This window comes from Cydia fagiglandana, chromosome 5 (genome assembly GCF_963556715.1).
Source record: "Cydia fagiglandana chromosome 5, ilCydFagi1.1, whole genome shotgun sequence".
Lineage (NCBI taxonomy): Eukaryota > Metazoa > Arthropoda > Insecta > Lepidoptera > Tortricidae > Cydia > Cydia fagiglandana.
This window is the reverse complement of record NC_085936.1, coordinates 17,213,894-17,236,176: the sequence shown is the minus strand read 5'-3', so window position 1 is coordinate 17,236,176 and position 22,283 is coordinate 17,213,894. Positions and strand designations below refer to the sequence as shown.

Below are 22,283 nucleotides of genomic sequence, written 5' to 3'. Positions count from 1 at the left end.
GCTAGACTAGAAGACTTAACTTTCAAGGCAACTGGTGATGGGTTATAAATGTTATAATTATAATCGGCTTGAAAGATACAATAATAATTAGACCTAGTAATAATGTTCATGAAAACGTAAATGCAGGTAAAATTATCCATATAGTTAGTTAGGTTTTATAACTAAATGAGATTTCTATATTTAACTGCACACTCATTTAATGAAGACCTTCATTTTACGACTGATGCCATTTAAGAAATTTAATATCACAGGGTATAAAACGTTGCATACATACTCGGTAGAAATATAACCTACACGGTAGGAATGTGACGAAGGCGGCCTAAGCTGCTGATAAGCGAAGTAAAACGTGCTTAGAGTCATAGCAATAAAAGATTTTACAGCAGAGTTGTAAATCAAGCCCAGTAAGCTGTAATAGTCATTTAAGTGTAGGATTAGGAAGCTTCTGCAGCTTACTAGTATAAAAACACTCATAAGCCGTGTTGAAATGGATGCAATTTAATAACTATTGAAATTATTCATATGTTTTTACAACCCAGCGACTAATTAACCTCAATGTTAAGTAGTAATCGTTTAATATTGAACTTACTCGTAATAGCTATGAGATGAGAAATACCTAAGTAAGTTCTTGTTAATGACTATTTGTTCGTTACGTTCGAAAAATAACAAGGGCATAAGGTACCAAGCAAGGTGCGCCTATCTAATGCAATCAACCCATGGAACGATCTTGATGCTCTTTACAAATGAACTTATATAAATGTTAAGTGTTAAGCATTAGGAAATCTTGCATTTTCGCTTTATACAATTCATAGTCAAATGCCAGTTGTGAAATAAATGTTTGTATTCTAAATATAGGTAATCAATCAGTGTAATTGAATTCACGTAATTAACCGATTGAATTGAGTCAATCCAAACGTCGGAATCCGAAACCCCGAGCATCTCGAGCCCTTTTGTTCTAATTGAATAGAAGTCCCAGACATCGTTCGTCTATTTTCGACGTATACGGCTGTATTGGTACTGCATACGGCCAGTGCAATAATGCGCATTCCGCACTTGGCATAAATTTCCGTTGGCGTTGATATAAGCTGGTCGTTGGTCCGTACCATGTAGCGGGATGCTGGATGAACTTAAAACATATTTAGGTACATGGCAGCATAGTTTTTGAATATAGCAAAAATTCTATTTTCTATAAGAGTTAGGTCGGATAGCAGTAGCTCTTCGCTCTTGTAAAACTCCGGGCTGCAATCAAGGAAACATTAAGATCTTTTTTAAAATCCTAACACATTCGAGAAGCTGCGCTCTATTTTGTGATTCAGTTTTCCTTTCTTTCCTTTTTCTGCAGAACTTTTAATTTCCATTCCTGCGTGCACAGGCAAACAATGCAACGGATAAAGAGTATAAAGACGTTTAAATCTTCACAGGTCCACAGTCAATTGAATTTCGCCCTATAATGGTTGCAAATGGAATTCCTCTGTGAATGGCGCGCTAAAGGGTACTGCCCTCAGGAAACTAGTTCCAAATAAAACAGATAGCGATATTGAATAGAGCTCGGAGCCGCACAAGTGCAGCCATTGTGGGTCGGCCTTGGCTCCTGGGACCGCAGGAGCTACGTGGGTGGCGACGCCGACCCTTACCATGGATAACAGTAACCAGTGACTGACTTCGTATCACGTTTGCAAGAGGTACTTCTTATAATATCGGTCACCAATGTAAATTAATATACGTGATCTTTGCAATTGGGACGTCAGATAGTTGTCGATCCCGTGAAAATGATCTGTTCAGGTATTAACTCCCTAGATTTAGACACTTTGCTTTAGAATCATTTAGAATGTCGGTCATCTTAAAATGAAAAATGGAAAGTGCTAATATCACTACGCACTGGTATGCTTTGTTATTTATTTATTATTATTTATTTATTATCAAAGGCCTCCCCCCTCTTTCTCCACTCGTCTCTATTTAGTGCAATATCTGGCTAGCCTCTCAAGAAGGAGTCCAAGTTATCCCGCCATCGCCGACGAGGCCTGCCGGCTCCCCGGTTAGACTCGACGGGGCTTTGCAGTTGTAGTGTAGGTTAAATAATCTTGAAATTATTGATAACATTGAAAACTGTGATATTGATAACATTGAAAACTATTTACAATCCTGCACCAAATTAATAACTGTCTCTGTTTAGCCCAATGGTTGACTGGTAGAGAATGACTCAAGGCGTTAAGTCCGCCAATTGTACTCTTTTTTTTGTAAATTTGTGCAATAAAGTTTAAATAAATAAAAACTGACTGAAGATTCTTTATGTTGCCATCAGTTGGTATCTTAAATAATATAGCTCAACAAATAATTTTGTTACTCACAAAAGAAAAACATACTTAAATACGAGCAAGAACGTGAACATTATTAATGTTGTATTGGATAGCAATCAAAACACTCTACGTGTGATACAAATGCATTCACGTTCTCACCCACGCATTGAACAGAACATAAAAGGCTAATAGCATAAATTCACCTCCATTAAATTAAAGCACTCCATATTTTAAAACGTTATGAGTATTGTCGAGCTTGCATTATTCTGTGTTCAGAGTTTGAACTCATAGTTGGTCGAGATTTTTGTTCCATAAGCGTTGTTCGGGTAATCCATTGCCTACGGGAGGCAGGCCTATGGGTCACGACTTTGAAAAGGCCTCGCAAGGCCGCTGCATGGTATGTGCGCATGCAATTGTGTGCAATTTGTACTGGAACAAGTTCTTGCTTGGATTATCCCTTTAGGATATACACATTACGATTCTTCTTATTTCTCTAAGTAGTTATATGGAACAAAAAATTATGCAGTTTTATGGTTTTGCGGGTACTAAAAACAGTTAATTAAGTACTTCACTTTGCAGAAAACCTGAAGTGAATAAAATACTTTCCTTCTTCAATAAGAGATAAAGAGTCGGCGAACTCTGAGAAGTAATTCGCACGCAATCGACCGTAACAATTTATGGCTTGGGAACTTGCGAAAAGATTCCTAGCCCACCAAACGAGGTTACTTGATCCACTGCTGTGTAGAAGGAAGGGATTTATAGATCGTCAGCGTTTTAGCTTCAGATTTTGCTTTCTATTATGATTCATTGAGGATAAACCCGATGGTTTCTTTTTCTTAGATTATGTTGGTCATGATAATATGGGATATAAGTAAGTAAGCCGAAGATAAGGAAAACAGTACCTCATTAGTTAGTGAATAAATCTTCATCCCAATCTTACTGGATTATGTGCTTGCCTAAAGATGGCTTCCTGTTACTTACAACGTTATCATTGATCAGTTAAGAAAATAGTGATGGATTGACTTATTTGACTTGATGTATTATGTATATTTACATTTACAGTAAAACTATTTATCTCAGATAGATACAAGAGGTCAGCCTGTATATGAACGTTCATAGACAGTCTGACCTCTGCCATTTTATATGATATTATCTCTATGGAAATTTTGTGTTTAAATTCTCATATTTATCTTGTAACAGCACTTCATCCATTTAGCACCTTAAATTGCGTTGCGACAAAGTAAATGTTCAACGACTTTCCCAACCGGACCCTACTTACTTTGAACTTGAAGGCGGATTTAAGTGCAAACTTTTTAAAACCACAGTGGTGTATGCGATATCGGATTAAGTCTTAATCTGGCAGGCTTCTTGAGGGGCATTAAATTTTCATGGTGCCAAGGATAGCTTTTTCTTACATTATCATGAAGCCTGTCTGTACGGGATCCAATTTCTTGGCTTAGTGAATTGAAGTATGTAGCCGAGCTGGGGATGTATTAGCATTTTGATGAACTCTGTGGGAGCGGAGCGTTGGACTAAGTTTATATCACTATTGTTATTAGGATTTCCATAACACTAACAGAGTGTTTTAAACTTTGGATAATATTGAATATTGCATGCGTGCTCTCTTTGACAGTCGTATCGAGACCGAGGAAGCACGTTTATGTTAAATAATGGAAATTTAGAAGTATTATGTAAATTGAATTAAATCCGCGATTTTATCCATACAGCTTTCGTGCAATGTTATGAGAACGCCAGCTTGTTGTGATGCTTAAAAGCGGTAATAATCAAGGGAATGTAATTGTATTCGTCATTTATAAATAGGTATACCTACCTGCATAAGGTGTTGATGTGAATGTATTATTAGTAATTTAATCATTATTCAAAATTTTGATAAAAATACACATAGCCATCGCATTAAATCTAAGAACGGGGTACTCTTATTTTAATTCCAAGATAAATAATCATTAATGCTCATTTGCTCAGTTTATTGTTTTTCTTGTCGACTTTACACTACAACGCCTCAAGATCGCATACTTTATACCCATTCCAGGTATTTGGCATCAGAAAATGTAATGAATGTGAATGTACTTGTACACATGAGTCATTTAATGTAACTCCATCTATTTCGAGATCGTCTGAGAATCACAACAAATGCCGGCAGCCTCGGCTCATTTGTCGCTGCGTAAATCTTTGCCTTTCAATCAGTTACTGACGTCTCGAAAGTATTTGCTGAAAATGTCCTGCTGGGAATGCAGACAGCAGGTGCAGTCAGATAAAAGCGATTCAACAAGGCATTGTTACGAAGCCTTTCGAACAATGTAATTCGTTATATTATATTAAAGTTCGTTCGACCTTACTTTTGGTGTGCTTTATTGAGTTTGGATGCTGTTTTCAAGCTTTTATTTCACTGAAACGTTTGTGACAGTTGGCACCTTGTGACAGTTTTCCGTCACTATTTTAAAAGGTACTTTGCAGACACTTGCAGGAGAGAGATGACCATCAAATGCCATGAGTCAATGATATTGATAGGCTAATACCATGTCGGAGCTAAAGTTTACCACATGAAGTCGGCAATAAATTAATATAACGAATTGGGATTGCAGCTTTGGGCTCGTACGAATTACCTATTTTAAAATTAGAATTTTAAATTTGCTGACATTCTTGATACACATTGTACGAGTAATAGTGCTATTTTATTTAAACCCTCTGAGGCGATGAAATAAGTACCTCGATGAGTTAACTGAAAAAAATCGACGACTTCATAAGTTCTTGAGTTCAGTCCCGCGCTAAGAAAAGCTGTATCGCAAGACGTAAACAGATGCTTTGCATGATGCAGTAACAATCCCTCATAAATATTGTTTTCGCTCGCCGTCGATTCAGCGACAAATAATAAGGCATCCACTTGTTTTGCAAGGAAAGGCTTCATGAATTGCTGATATCAGCTCTATTCTAAGTACAAGTACTTCCTTTGAAGTAAGGAGATTTTATAAATTTTCAGAAAGTTCACAATTTAACTATTAAGTAGGTGTATTAGTTAAAATTTTATAACATGCAGTAATAACAATAACGAACGTGTTTTATACATATCTGGGACTTCGGTAATTTCGGTATTCGCGTTAATTTAAAATCAAGCACATAAATCTCTCTTATCGTACTCGTAATATTTTGGATGAGAAGTAGCTTGCACGTGAGTAATTATGCTGCCAAAATTATTAAATTAAGCCAATTATACACCGGAGGGCACAATGATTTATTTTCGAAGTTGCCCGTAAATGGCGTATTAAATTGTTTACCATAAATGTTTATTTCGTGTGCCTAATAGACCTATTCTGACAAAGACGTATCCTTGTTTGGCAAACAAAATGTAAATTAGGGCAAAAAATTATGCGAATGTCTCCGACTATGGTGGGGACGGCGATATTTCTTCCAATGGACGTAAACCTAAAAGTTGAAGGCATGTAGCTGCCTATTATTATTATGACCGAAGGCGAAGGGTCGAGGGTTGAGAGGATGAATATGGCTGGTCACATGTGACTGTCATACGGCAGGCATCGGCCGACAATGTGGACCTTTTAGTTAAGTACCCCAACTCCCATTTCGCTCAATAGGGGCTCTGTTATTGGGAAAATGGCCGCTAAATTTTCAATAGAAACGTATTTATGAGACTAATTAAAACTTTTGTCATAACGTTGAGGACAGCAGTCGTTTGGAATAATTAATACGTTATCGTTTCCAAAACTTGTAAATGACACCATACTTAGTTTATAATAAGCGGAAGCTTATTTATCTTCGGTGTTGCGGCTAATGTTTTTATTGTAGCATCTTAAACAACAGTTCTAAAAAGGATTAGGTCAAATAATTTTCGGTCAACTGGAGAACACCAAAACAAAGATATTTTACAACTTGTAACCTGAGTTGTACCAGCACATAGTTACTCTAACAAACATTTAACGAAGTGTCGAAATAATCCCGGCAGTGTTTGTTAAATAAGTAGGAATTACTAGCAGGCAATAAAACAGACACTTTTATTGTCGGGAAGATTTACACCAGGACACTATCGACACGTATAGGACGTTAAATCAGGACACAAGTGTTCTTTCAGAATGGCCTCTTACTAGCTAATGCGAATCGCGGAATGGGAGTTCTTAAGGTGACAAATCTTTGAGATATTATTTTCAGTAGAATATTTTAGATATGCAGGTAGATTAGGATAATAATTATGATCTGGGTTCAGACGTTACAGATTTATTATACAAACCCCAGATTAGATTTTACATACATAGTTTTACAATTACGTAGGTTGCCCTGAAAGTTTCGGGAATTGGAAAAAATACGCGTTTAAATGAAATAAAAGTACTTTTATTGTTTTTCAAAGTATTCTCCTTTGTGTTTAATGCACTTTTTCATTCTCTGAAACCAGTTTTCAAAACAGTTATTGAACTCTGAACTGGGGGTTGACGAAATGGCCATTTTATAAGCGTGGACTGCTTCTTCCGCGGTCTGAAAACGCTGACCACGCAACCGATTCTTTATTTTCGGGAAAGTAAAAAAATCGTTGGGACTTAGGTCGGGGCTGTACGGAGGATGGTCCAGTAATTCGACTTTTTCGCCCTTCAGATAGTCGTTTGTTTTCTGAGCAGTATGAGGGCTGGCATTATCATGGTGTAGTATAATACGGCGGTTAGGGTTATTTTTTCGCAGTTCAGCAAAAACAATCGGTAAACAAACGCCTATATACCAATCGGCATTGACAGTTCTTCGATCTTCAAGAGCAATAGTCGCCACGTGACCCGATTTGGAGACAAACGTGGCTACCATTTTTTTGATCGTGCTGCGAGAACGAACAACTTTTGTTGGCTTCGGCTCGTCTTCGTAAACCCATACTCGAGATTGGTTTTTGGATTCAGGCTCATATGCGTAAATCCATGACTCGTCACCTGACACAATACTAAAAACGGCAGTTGAGCTTCCTCCATTAAATCTTTTTAGGGTTTTGTGGCACCAATTGACACGGACCGTTTTCTGGTCGTCAGATAACAAGTGAGGAATCCACCGGGAAAACAACTTCCGCACGCCCAACTCTTGCTGTAAAATAACTTGTACCTGACTCATTCCAATGCCTAAAGTCTCCTGAATTTCCCGATATGTAACATGCCTATCTTCTTTTATCAGTTGGCGAACAACATCGATGTTTTGATCGGTAACGGCAGTTTTCGGTCGACCCTCACGTACGTCATCCGCAAGAGACACACGGCCACGTTGAAATTCCGAATACCACCTGTATATTGTCGTCTTCGAAGGTGCTTCACTACTAAAAGCAATAGTCAATCGGTCTCCACATTGTTGTTGTGTTAATCCACTTTTAAAGTCATAATAAATCATTGCTCTAAAACTTTCGCGGGACAGCTCCATTTTCACCAGCGACTCAACGACTTTAAAAAACAATTGAAAATAGAACATTGTTTTTTTTTTCTAAGTGGCCAGTGTTTTCGAATAATGAGACTATGCTTGTAACAAAGAGGTATAACACATGTCAAATATACGTTCCTAAGTATGCAATTCCCGAAACTTTCAGGGCAACCTACGTATGAAGAATGTAATATTTCAGGTACTTCGATGAATTCTGACAAAACACTCAACAACTATGTGTAAAATCAGATGCAATACCTACGCCAAAAACACACTAAATGATAAAACGTGTCCTGCAGCGTGTAAACTATTCATAAAGTACTTGGTTAAAGTTAGCAAAAGACATTCAAGACTGTGGCCAGTCTGAACACGTACTGGCTATAAGCGTTGTTCATGTCATTTATTATTTAAACGTTAGGGGACCCACTTGAGTTCCAAAATAGTGAATACGTAGTAACCGTAACACATGAATGTTTATTTAGAAAGCACGTAGTCTGGCGTGAGCCCAAGACTGCCCGCAATTTAAAAAAAGTTTCATTGCCCTTAGAGTGTTGTCGGTTGATCGTGCTTTTTAGAATTGTATGCCAGAAATGGATATTGGTAGAGTATACGCTCCATACTTTTCGTGATACCCGAGGGTAATGACTCTGAAAATTTTCGGATTGCGTTTTTATAGACATGTTTGGTGGAGGTGTATAAGTTGTGGAGCTTAACGATTGACCTGGGCGACCTTTCATTTTATTTGGCAGTAAAAATGGGGGAACGGAATCAAATTGCATGGTAGACTAAATAAGTTTGGCCGTTCAAACTTAAATACAGTTTTAGAGAGATTCAGGGCTGCAGTGCAGGCATGGTTTTCACATTTTTTAAGGATTTTTGATGAAATTATTCTTATCGCCTGAAATAAAAAATATTCAAACAGTAATTAGGATAACATACTCGTACGAGTATTATAACCATTTCATTTAATATTGGCCTGTATTTTTAATGTGGACCACTAATATAATAGGTTAGATTTTTTTTTATTATACATTCTAGTTTAAGTAATTACCGAGTGCGAAGTGTGAGCTATAAACCTCAGGGGCTGCGCACGCGGTGACGGCAAAGGGATTTATCATGCAAGGGTGTCATTGCAATCGCAAGAAAATCTTGAGTACTGGCACTGATGGCGAACAATCTTTAATGCGTTCTTGAATGTCGCGGTCTCAGTACACTGGTTATAAATCTCGTGTGCGCTAGTGTGCATTGGGAATACACAGACAATATTATGCAGAAGTATAAGCCTGGGAGCGGCCTTCAGGGCTGCGATGTATACTGACCACATTTTATACTGATCTATTATGATTGGTTCATAGAGCATCATGTGAGTTAAGCGACTTTGTGCTTAATTAGACACGCTTTTGCTATTGTGGTCTACAAATATAGTTAGAGGTTATTATTATACATATATATTGGTAGTTTCAAAGAATCAACTAGAAGTCACCTATGTTAATGTGGTTTAGTCAAACTAAATCAACAAGATCGTATTATGTACCTATAGTATTCAAAGTGCCTGCTCTTCATTACCTGCCCTTATAAAACTTATACAATGTAACTTGGAGCGAGCGTAAGTTTACGCGTTTTCATAGAGCCTCTTAGTGTCGTAAGACGTTACGTTGCGCTGAAAGCGTCATGTGAACTGAGCATAAACCAGGCTCTTAACCTTAATACATACCTAAAATTTAGATACCGCCTATGAAAATATTAATAAACTTAATTTAAATTTGTTCCAGATGATGGAACTTTGCGACTTGTTTGTAGTTATTATGTTAGTGTTTACAAGTTAAATAAGCAAAGTTTGTCAATACCCGTCGTATATCCCAAAGGAAATTTCTAGTCTTAAGGAAAACGGATAAAGAATTTATAAGTAGGGTATCTAACTTATAGATAATTCACCTGTAAAATATGCGGGTGTGCAACAATAGTGTGATTTCCATCAATATTTAGATGTATTTACGAGGTATAAAAATATAAACAGAAATCAATATTCAATTGATCATCAATAAACATCTCAGGCACCTACAAATCGTTAAAATTTATTTCTAAATCTATGAAAGGTTGTACAGGTGTAGGTTACATACAAGTGTATATCATACATTTAGAATGTTAGGTTAGGTTTCAAACCTAACACGACTTACGACGACGCAAGTTATGAATTTATAGATGACACAGTCACTAGACGGGCAATTCCCATAAATCTTAGAGTATAACTTACTTAAGATAATATTTCAACGGCATGAACCTGAATATCTTGATAGCAGACGCCTTGACCAAACAGATATTATACGATTAGTAGTTACTACTAAAATATCAGTTTTGTATCCAAAAATGTGAAAAAACTCAATAAAATGGAATGTAATTCTTGAGATTACGAGATAGAAGAACCTACCTGTTTGTAATTGTACGAGATTGTTTTATTTGTTTCTCATGATTCGGTGTCGAATAAAGTTAGGTTATATTGGTTACATACTTCTCATCCAGACCTTTCTCGGTAGTCTAAATATAAGTAGTATGATGGCATTATTCATAAACGTTTCTTCAAATATAACAAAACGTTGATAAGAGACAAATAGAGTCAAAGTTAAACACAGGTTTGTTGTAAGAGGTTGCTTCGTTTTATAAATAAAGGGGTTAGTTGTCGTCGTCAGTTCCGTATAAAATAAAAAGCCTGCCTATAAAATTCTTGAACAACGATACTCCGTACTGTAGCATTTGCATTGGATTGTTACGGAAAAGATCAATAAAACTAGGGTATCAAATTGTCGCAACGAAATATGAGACGAAGCCGTAAAGGGTAAAGGTAAAGTCCCAACCCAAACACGGTGCTTGTTTCCGTTCAAACAAATATTTATCCTAAATGTTGAGATTGGGCTGATACAACAAAAATTTTTACTGAAGGATGTTTTTATAACTTTCCTGTAAGAGGGATATCACATTTACCCGTGGCATCGATTTCCATCTGTTTGCCCATTTTCAATTCATAAATCTTTGTTTAAAAAAAACAGTGGACGATTGTACGAAATTTTTATCAAGTGGCCAACGTTCAGGTAGTTTAAAAGTAATAAAATAAAAACCTTAATTTGTGTTTTGACATTATCTTCGTTTGTGTTCATTTGCAGGTCAAATGGCACTTTGATATTTGATATACGAAGCACATATGGTAATAACAGGCAATAAGGTAACAAGTAAATTAAATGGAGGCAGTATAAAGCACTAACTAATGTGTATCACCCTAAGATCATTAAGCTGTTTGAACGCTTTAACAAAAACAAACGGTTAATGGCAGCCTTAAGTCTCGTTTTCAATCGCTATCAATTCGAAGTCGGTGGGGCGTGAAACGCAGATAATTAAGAATGGTGTGAAATTCATCGGCCTGTGCGATAATACGACCACTGAAGAAATAATTAGTGAATGCTATGCGATGATACTAGCAAGAAACAACTTGTTCCCTGAATCGATGTATAACGCGAATCCTTGCAAAGCACCGCGAAGACATTTTTTATCAGGACCTAATTGGTTGAAGGAATCCATAGCTATACATTTCATTTAAGTAACTGCGGATTGATACTTTTTATAGCGAGGAAATTGAAAAAACTTAATAACACGACAAGAGAAGGCTCTCGGAGATGGCTCCGCACCTGCCCTAATAGCGTAGGGCCCACTGAGTTCTGGCAAGCACTCTAAATATTCAATTACGTCCCAATCACTGTGAAATGGCTGTAAGTATAGCAAAGAGTTCTTACGCGCCCCGAGAACGCTGGGAGTAGATTTCACGGACGCTTCGAGAATAAATCACAGGACCAGCTGACGCGCCTTCTGAATTCTGGATGAGCGGCCCAGGGTTGCTACCTTCAAACGACTCGATAATTCAACGTAACAACCTGCATTTTATCAATTTACTCTATGCTTTACCTTTTGAATACGTAAAGGAGGGATATGCTTTTATTTTGTAAAATAAAGCGTGGAAAACGGCGACGTGTAATACCCGTCGGAACGTGAGAGACGGGTTTAATATATTTGCGTTGCAGGAAGGCAGAAAGCAAGATCAACCCTGGCCTCGAGATGTTTCATAAAAGTTGAGTCAGTGCCAAAATCTGAATCTTAAACAGGCTATGAGGGAAATCTACTATAAAATGCATATGTTTCCAGGTAGAAGGAAGAATTATGACAGGTACATGAGTCTCTTTTAAAATGAAGTCTGGTTAAATTTTGATGAAGTTTCATTATTAAAATTGTTCTATCTACGTAGATGATTCTATTAGACCATCTCGCTATACCGCACTTAACATTGTAAAACCGTTTATTGCAAAAACCTTATAGCAGGATATCAAGGATGAGAACCCTATGCAATAAACATTAGTTGTCTATCCCGTTGAATGTGTTCGACAAAAAGTTGTATGGAGAAAATTACACGCATCAATTGATGTATAGGGCCATTTAAGGACAACACCAGGAAGCCCCGGTGACTGGTTGGACGGCGTGCCTCACAGGAAAAATGGACGGGAAAAAATAATCGCCTCCTTATTAACTTGATAGAATAGATGCGGTGGTCCATTAGGAAATATATGGTAGAGCACGTTTTATATGAATCTCTATACCGTTAGTTCTCTTGGGTTTAAAGGCATTTTAAAAGAACTATAAAAATATTCTAGCAGTCCTCTTGTATAATGTTTGTGGTAACGCCTACTCCACTTCATGGAGCATTAAAGCAATAAACTGAGTGGAAAGGTGCGGATGTGGGTATTACAATATCCGTAAAGTAGGGATCCATACGCTGCAAATCGTGTCATCATTTAACGACCTCTCATCTGAATCTGGAGAAACATAATTTTGCAGATTCCAAACGTTAACCCGGTCAACGAGAACGGTTCCGAACTATGCTCAAGCAATGAAATCCTCGGTCTGCTTAAATAAATGTTATCGTGCACCTGTCTTCGTTGAAACAGCGAATAAGATAAGCTTCACAATAGCAACTAGGAAAGCTATTTTTTTGTACAAGGGAAATGTCAGTGACCGCATGTAATGCGATTCGTTGCGGTATTCGCGGGCGTGGATAAAATTGATTTCTGTATGCGTGCTTTGCACGCACACATGTAGATATGCATGTTCGGGGTATGCACGACCCACCCAGGCCGTTTCGAATGACAGACGATCGCAGTTTGCGGGACTCCCGGTCTGGTCTCGAGGCTTTACGTAGGATGTCGCCCGGCGACGCGTGTAACGTATTCGATTTACTTATGCACTTACTGTTATGCTAAATACGAGGCTAATCGTACGTAAGTTTATTAATTCATTGGATTAATGTTTACTGGTAGGTAAACTTGGTCAAGCAGATCTTGTCAGTAGAAAAAGGCGGCAAATTTGAAAAATGTAGGCGAGAAGGGATAGCCTCTCATAGAAAATTTGAATTTCGCGCCGTTTTCTGCTGACAAAATTTGCTTGACCATATATATTTAAATTACGTAGTTTTTTACAACTCAACCCTAATAAACAATGACAGAGTGGGGAGGTTGTTTGACGAAATTTATCATTTATCTACAAATAAAAAAAAAACCTTTATTGGGAATATAATTAATATATAGGTTATTCTCCAGTAAGACGTCTTGTCATAGTATATAATGCAACTTGCGAGACAATACAGAACAGTAGAAGTTCCTTTATTAATATTAATATTCGATATAAAGCTCGTTGCAAAAAGGTACAAGGTAATGAATTATAATTAAGGGCGGCTCGCCTCCCTCGCTTTAATGATTATAGCACAACATTAGCTGTTCCTACACAAATTACGAAGAAATGCGTAAACACGTATAATAAAGGATAGCTGAGTTTAACCTAAATTAGGGGAGAGTAATGCGCTTTTCCTTTTGTTACATTTTTATTCAGCAACCTGACTCCATTGTTGCTTTAAATTTCTGTGTAGAATCTAAGTAAATTATTAGGGTCTGAAAAGACCTTTAGTGCTAAAGTTGAATAGTACTTTTAGAGCTTCACAAAAATCATCTCTTTTCACAAAAATGAAACAATTTATATTCTGTTTACTTGAAAATAAGCTCTTCGAGCGGCAGGAATGTCTGGAATCAGTTTACTGTCTTGTTAAAAGAAAAATTGAAGGGATTCAATTGTTAAACAATGTTTGATAAGCCGTAGCAAATGTTGTTATTAGGGTTTAGTTCGCTAAACGTATCGCATATACGTGGCTTATATTAGTTATATTTGGCATCAATAAGAGGATCACTTTCAATGCCTATTAATATTAAGCCTCAGAATTTTCCGAAATCGTCATATAGTTTCTCCCATACCGAAAATTGTATTACGTATCGAATACAATAAAAACGTGATAACACAAACTGTTACATGACTAGACATGAGATTAATGTGTAAAGTGCGTAACCATTTAACCAATAACTTGTTTTAATGACATTTCGCCGAAAAGAGTTTAGTTGAAAATGATGGCGCCGCGCCCCTAACATAAGATTTGCCCTGTTCAGAAACGAAGTCGAAAAACGGTCTTCGACATAAATCTTTGTATGATCGAATGAAAAATTGCGATAGAAGCCGTTGGTTCGTTCAGAAGGCTATAGCGCGGTAGCAAGATAAAGATACAATCTGCGGCTCGTTAGCGCTCAACTTATAAATTTGAAACCTAACAAAGGCTCGAATAAACCACCGGCTGGGTGTGTCAACTTCGCATTTCAACAACTCCAATATAATGCAAATTGTACCCAATTGTATGGTTTAACGCTGTTCGAGTTCTATAATTGCTAAGAAATGTGAAACTTTGACGAAGTTAAAACAATGGTTACATAAACTCCAGTTTAGCATTTGTTAGAAAAAGTTTTTGCGAATTTTCTGAGGTGCGAACAGTTAGTTAATTACCCGCGGACAGGCAGGTTCAATTAAAAAATATTATATTTTAGCGGGTCAGCACAATAACCTAGAGCTATACAATATATTATGCGTATATTTTGGCTATTTAATATATATAGAGCGTGCGCCTGCGTTTATTAATTAAGGGTTATTTAACTTGTTTAATTTGAGGTGCAAGGATAGAAATAACAATACTGATGTATAAACGCTAAGTCAAAATGTGTTCTTTGATCTTCCATTATTCATTATTACACATAAACAATATTGTCACGAACCAAGCAACTAGCAGAAACAAGATTACCCGTATGCAAAGAAACTTCAGAAACGGGAGCATCTTTGTGTAGAATACAACTTCGTTCCGTCATTGCTAGGAAAAGTTTCCACAATACAATTCTCCGCCTACTCATGGGTATGACGTGTCCCTATTTTCAGGGCTGGTATTTACATAGCCTATCGAGCAACGGTCTGAGAAGAACCAGTATAACTGTGACCTGAGAAGTGTAAGTAGTCAGAGTTCACGCTTATACTAGTTACACAGAAACGAGTGCTGAGACAGTAATAAAAATAAACTAGAGCTGCATTCACAACGTTATGTATGGTACAATGGATGCTTAGTGTACGAGGATATGGATGACAGTAACGTGAATTGATTGGTAACTGGTAGCGTTGTGTTGTGGTCCATTTATGCATTCAAAAGCTCAGCTGTACATTTTTAGTATACGAGAATCTTGAAAGATGTTTGCACGTTTTACAAAGAGAATTCACGAACCAAAGGGGATTCTAAAAAGTGTAAGAAGTAAGTATGTCAGGATTAAAAAACAGACATTCGTGATCTCGATAGTGATACGTGATACTATTTAGATAGGACCGACGCAAGAAAATGTTCCCACTGACACCAATGGAAGCCGAAGGCGATTATTATTGTTTAATTCAGCAGTTAGTCGTAATGCACAGAAGCACGATTACACAATATTATACTTAGTGAAATGATTATCCTGTTAAATAGTATGGTATGAGATAGAATTTAAATATTCTCCGTCCAGCTTCCTTCAAGTTACCGATTCTAAACTGGATAATATGCTTCTTACAAACGTGTAAAGAAGTAGGTATATTTATCCTACTAGGCCTACATTTCAGAATCTAGTACGACGACGCATCTGGAAAAACTTTCATCCGTGCAACGTACAGGTTCTTTAAAATTATGTAGGTTTACTAATATTAATTGGATTGACAGCGGGAGGAATGAGATTTCAGTGGTAGTTGCAAGTTTTTGAAGCAAAACTCACTGATATATTTAGTGTTATTTAGAGGTGCCGGTACATATTTGGCTAACGTTATATTTCCATACAGTTGTATGCACTAATTTATGACTTCCGTTGTTTCACGAACCATTTGCCGTGGCGGTCTGCGAGCGAAGGGTCGGCGGGTCAATTTCCGCCATTATTTTTGTGCCAAAATAATGAAGGTACCCACTACTTATCTTTTTCTTGTGCAAAATGATAAAATCTAATATCAAAATAATATTCTACCAATGAGGCACCAGAGGGCCTTTACATGTTAAGTTAGATTACATTAGTTAAGTACTTTTTATGTTTATTCGTAACTACAAATTGGAACTGGAGTGGAGTGTGGAGTATTATTAAATTAGATGTAAATCTTATAAAGAGGTCGAAAAGAAATTGAACCAGGCTTGCTTCATGTTTAAAACTATAGTAAATGTATATATAATACTAGTTAACATTTCTGCTTGACACTTCTCATAAACATATTAACTTAATAGATACCTAAGTTATACAAGTTTAAGATAATGCCAACTTTATTTTCTTGCTTTTACTGGAAAGTTTAGGTATTTCCTAGCTCGTTGGGCATCCGGGAACTATGGTAGGCTGGCATCCCACAAGGTGCGCCCGCGCCGGTCAATGGCCGCACGCTTAGGAAGCCTATACGTCAAATTAATAGCGATCGTCTAGCTGCAGATAAGTGGTCATTTACTTTATGGGGGTTTATTAGGGATTTATAGTTGTACGTACACTTATACAGTAACTTAGAAAAGTGCTTAAGTAGTATATGTATTATTTAAGTATACTGGCTAGATTTTCACGGGGATTCAGTGAAATTCTAACTATGTACATTTTATGCGAGTCATAAAAAAACCGATCATATTGAGTTCTTAAAAGTCTGATTTTTACTTTTGGGGAGAGATACGAAGACGACTGAGACAAATTCCGAGCAACATGAGTTCTAGCATCATGTCACATGATTTACCTAGGTAGGCATAGTTAGGTTTATTAACTAATAACTACTAAATTAATGTAGGTTGGTGTCCAAAACTTAATTGTACCTAACAACCAGCCTGTCATCTGTCAACTTTAGCTAGATAACTAGATCTGCGTTATAATCACTAGCTATATTTGTAAAACCCATGTATATGTTTATTTTAACTCCTGAACATGACATTACGGCCAACATTTAACGACATAAACAAATCAAAAAGTTATAACTTAAATAGCTACAGATTATTGAACGTTTCATAGTCGTCGTAAAACGTCCAATTGTGACACGAGTCATATAACGGTATCAAACTCAAACACCCTCTATATCCTTAGGGCTTTGCCACGAACTTGTGAGGGCCAATAAAGTTGAGAAGTGCCTACATAAATCATGGACGTTGGTTAACTTTAATCGGAAATCTAAGTGGGCGAAAATAATGTTTAGGGCTAAATAATAAGACAATCATAGCCGAATAAGAACCTAGACGATATTGATACGAAACAATTTCCGTTTTACATAATGTCCAAATACACAATGTTTGAAATAAGTAAATTCTCAAAATTTTTTGGTCCTTTACTTTATACCGCCGATGGATAACAGAAAAGAGGTTTGTTTACCAAAGTAAACACATATTTTTACTCCGATATTGTCAAGCAGCAAGCCCTTGAGACGTAGTTTACTAAAACGAATCTTCTATAAACAACTTCACGTTCTCGTATTGAAAATATTCTCAGCACACATTTTATCACACTCTTCTGCAATCTCCATACCGCTAAAAGCTTTTAGGAATATTTCGTCCAAGGATGTTATTTAAACGCTTGCCGGGCACGGATGACTCAAAGGGCTTGTTAGGTAGCCAGTATAATTACGCTACGCGTTCACACATATGGAGGTCTTACTACATTGGTTCGATCGCGAACTTGACTCGCCCGCGTTCGGGCAATCTACGGGTATACACGGTCAGATTTACAGAGCACCATTGATAGGCATGAAATGGGGGCATAGGTTGTGGTCGAAGCTAAGAGCAGATACGAACGCACGCGCATAAAAGGGAGCCGTGAAGATAACCGCAACATCGGCAGTAAAAATGGATGAGGGTTTCGCCAGCTGCAGAATATGTAACAGAACCGAACACATAAAAAACAAAACACATTTCTTAGAAACCAGGGAACGCGGTATGTTCTAAATCCTCCTATTTGTAACTAAATATGTATGGGCCATGAAATATATTTTATCGTTCATAATATTCTTCACATTGAGTTACGAGTATTTTTTACTAAGAGTAAAATTTCATGTTAAAATTAGTCCTGATTTATAAAACAATTAAGCCAAAGGAAATATGACAAACTGACTTTGTCGGCTGGTTTAAACGTAACGTCAATTAGTCCACTTATAGCTACGTTTTAACAGCGTTCGATAAGAACTCGGTTTTAATTGTCCCGACTGTCACAAGCAATGCTGGCAGCTGCGCTGGTGACAAAAGGTAAAAGGTAAATTAATAGAACACAGTAACTCGGAAAACTATCAGTACAAATAGAAGTTAACTGTCTCGGGGAGTGGAGTTGACTCCTTGGTGGCAATGTTGGCAAAACATAGGCGATAGTCGATGAGACATTGTAGGAAAGTGTTAGTTGTGCAAACTGGACGGACGTGTTAGTTGTGCAAACTAATCTTTTATTATTTCTAGCTATTATTTGCTAGAGAAACAAACAAGTGAAAACAATAAAAGTACAGTGAATAGAAAAGAGACGAGTTGTTCTCAGAGACAAAAGTTTTGCAAAAGCATCACGTGTTTGCAAATTTAATTTGCACCTACTGCAGCGAACTACGCCCGGAGTGACGGCGCGCGGTGCGGCGGTGCGATCCTGCATTAGCGGTGTCAGTTGTTAAAGTACAGAACAAACACGGCTTTGAAGAGCGGACGATGTTTGACTCCCTCGCCGCTCGTCCCTCAAATAATGCCTCGACACCTCCGCCTTTTCACATCTCACACCGTGTCCGTTCGGTTCATAGCTTGGAATGTACGATGTACTTGTGAAATTAATGAATTAAGTTTTTAAACGCTGTAGCCGCACTTGCTGCATAGCGGATATTAAGCGTACAATCATCTAAACTCAAGCTCTTTCATTCCAGTTTATGGCCCAATATCATCGTTAAATGTAATGATTCAAATGCTCAATAAAATCGTATCTAATTTATCTTTCAAACCCCAGTCGTAAATAAAGAAACCACGACCAAGTGAAGTCTACATCAAAACCGCGCACAGGAACTCTTAAAATAAACCACATGAAAAAATGTTTGTAATATCGACACCGATTGACCTAATCACGTCGGGTTGGTTTACGTTGTGTGATAATTAAAATGGCTCAAAATAGAGAATGCACTCGTGTATGTAACAGTAGACAGACTGCTAAATATATTGTAACAAAGCACGCCATGTTTGCTTATCAAATCATCAACGGTAACGCGCGTAATTTGTATGGTGTTGGGAAAGCGTAAACAATTGTACTACTGTTTAAAATTTTGCAACAGATTATGTCTGAGCCAGAAACGGCCAACCGTTATCTTATTTTCATTTAACATGTAGCCCTATTAAATGCTCCAAATGCAGCACAATGCTGATCAAGTATTTAACTAAACTTACGCTTGTGGAGATATACAGGTTGTTAACCCATTTCCGTTACGGTCTGATACCGGCTGTTTAATTTTATGCCGGTACCCGTACCTACGGATAATATAAAATCAATTTGTAAAACGAAAAGCCTCTTATAAGTGTTTATATTAAAATTAAACTGAGTAGGGATAAATTACTTCCGACTCATTTGTTCCAATCATAGACGGAGTTGCGTCCGTTAATCTTAAACCTGTACAGGTTTTGCCTTATAAAGCTGGGATCAGAGCACAGGCCTCCCGCATAGTAGATTGCAGTTTGAAATGCATTTTTAAAGGAGCCGATCGTATTGTTTTTGTTCAGCTCAGCATACGGCACGCTGCATTCCCGGTTTTGTGCGGAATATGCGGAGCCGAAACGGTGCTTTTTATTCATATTCATATGACCCGTAGTTCCGAGTACAATGTTAAATAAATCAGCAAGTAACGAGACGGTTACGGAAGCCGTTTCGCCAAATCGGGCCCTGGAATGAGGAGCGATTTATTCTCTTGGAGCCGGGTATCGTTGTGAGTGGTTTGCGGAATTCGCAGCTCGAGTAAAACGATACGCAATGACTTTTGTTGAGCATCGCATATTTTGTTTGTGTGTAATTTAATTTTTAACCCGCATACATAAAAAATGTATAAATAACGTGTATACTTTTTGTTTTTGACATCAATATAGATAGAATATCTGATACAATGTATTTTGAACGGAATAGGTCTTGTTATTAGTAGATCTTGTAAATGTTGTAATATTCTCTGTAACACTCATTGAGCGTTAGCATGAGCTACAGATGTACCTGTCATGCACAGGTACATCTGTAGCTCATGCTAACTACACGCTCGGGTTTGTAAGTTTTACAAAAAAAGTAATCGTTAAAAAATGGATAAGTTCGATCAAAAATAAAATGACATTTATTTTAATTTAATCAATTTTACGCCAAATTGCGCCTTTTCAAGGCAATTTTCAAATACATATTTGCTATCGCGTAATAATTGTAGCAAATTTATTTTTAAGGTGCGTTTTAGACCTATGTTCCTGTTTTGTTTCTATCGAGTGAAAGTCAGGAAATCAGGTTTCGAATCGATGAAGTAGGTAGCTGGAAAAAGACCTCAAGATTGCTAATAAAATGTTTGGCAACTGTATTGGGATCTAAAAAACGCCAAATACGATTTTTCAAAAACTCTACTGGCTGAACCCACTGCACCTTAAGGCAGCAGGAAATTATTGTATATAGCCTAATATAGATAAATTTTAGGTTTGTAAGTTCCAGTTTCAGTAAACTTCCTGTTTGAGCATTTCTAAAGCACTATTTGAACTATTACTCGTTCCGCACTGGAACGCCGCTCTAGCGACGAGGAAGTACGGAGGTGCAATTATCGCCATAATTATAACAATTGCCGATCTGCAAGTGTTATGATACTTATGATGATGAGCGTTTCTGTTATGTTATTAGCCACTGCTACGGGACTCATTAATTGATCATAAAATTTAATCGCATTATGCTTATTAAAATATCAATAAGCTCCCAATTGTATTTCCTAAACCAAATTAATGCCAATAGACTTCGAACAAATTTCATTGTTCAATCAATGTTGAATTATATTTTAACGGCGATCCGTCATTGTACTAAAAATGAAAAGAGAAAGTAAAAAATGGCTAACTCATTTATTTTAAGACAGAACATTATCTAGATAAGACAGGCAGAAAGTTAAAAAGTTTTAAAAGTTGCAGATTTCTAGATACTTTCCATTTAACAAGAAACGAGCTACGTTTCAATTGACAATAAAATGTTATGAGCGTAATAAGTAATCCTCTATTTTTCAGTAACTGTCCTTGTTAATTGTTATTATTTACACAGTTACTTTCCGTCCGCTTAACATTAGGTGCGTTTAGAGTAACCCAAGCCAGTTTGAATCTATTACCGTCTAAGGGCATGGCTGTTTCCCTCATTAAATTTTCACTACAACACCATGATCTAAGGTTTGCGTTAATTATTTGCGGCCAGTAATACGAGACTTGCCCAAGTATTTGCTTCTCAAATTACGATCCTTATGACGCCGCCTTGTTAAATAAATTATAACGACGTTTTAACAACAGCTCGCTACATTTTATGGAGCGCGGTGCATAATTTTAAACGACAGGTATATGTCGGTTTAATTCACTATGACAATAACGGTTAAATTCTCCGGAATTGATTATGCTTGATTCTAATTTAATTATAAAAAGGAGGTCTATTCTAGATAAAAAACTTTACAAGAGCTAATATGGTAAAGATATTAAGGACGAGATGCTTGCTTGCCACATGCCAATCAGGTGTTTTCATATCGAGTTAAGTGGTATATGAAAAAGTAGATCGTTAATGAATGGGACGCCATATTTGGTTGCAATTGTGTCAATGGCCCAGTCCTGGCCGGATGCCCAGCCTTTATTCTTGTAAAACTTGATAGTACAAGGTGACAAGTCAGTAATGACAACATGCAACTCGTGATGAAATTGTAATTTTATAACTCACCCAAATACGGACAAGTTAAAAGAAATAAAAGGCATGATTACATAAATATTATGGACTAATGTGTTATGTCTGTCAAGTCTTCATCAAGCCATTTGAGCTGTAAGGGCCAGTTGCACCAACCACAATAGGGTATTTTCCTAATAACTAGTCAAATCAGTTACTTTTTTAGAACTGTCGAATCGATTTGCTAATATGGAATTTATATGAAATATTACATCGTGACGTCACGGTCAAC

General features: G+C 37.0%; 1 protein-coding gene and 1 long non-coding RNA gene across 2 annotated transcripts in view; both read right to left on the bottom strand.

The window, feature by feature from the left end:
* LOC134664604 (uncharacterized) overlaps nt 1-22,283 on the bottom strand; it is a 484,236-nt gene that overhangs the window by 60,105 nt on the left and 401,848 nt on the right. The gene's annotated exons all lie outside the window — the stretch shown is intronic.
* LOC134664574 (mucin-2) overlaps nt 1-22,283 on the bottom strand; it is a 107,412-nt gene that overhangs the window by 10,956 nt on the left and 74,173 nt on the right. The gene's annotated exons all lie outside the window — the stretch shown is intronic.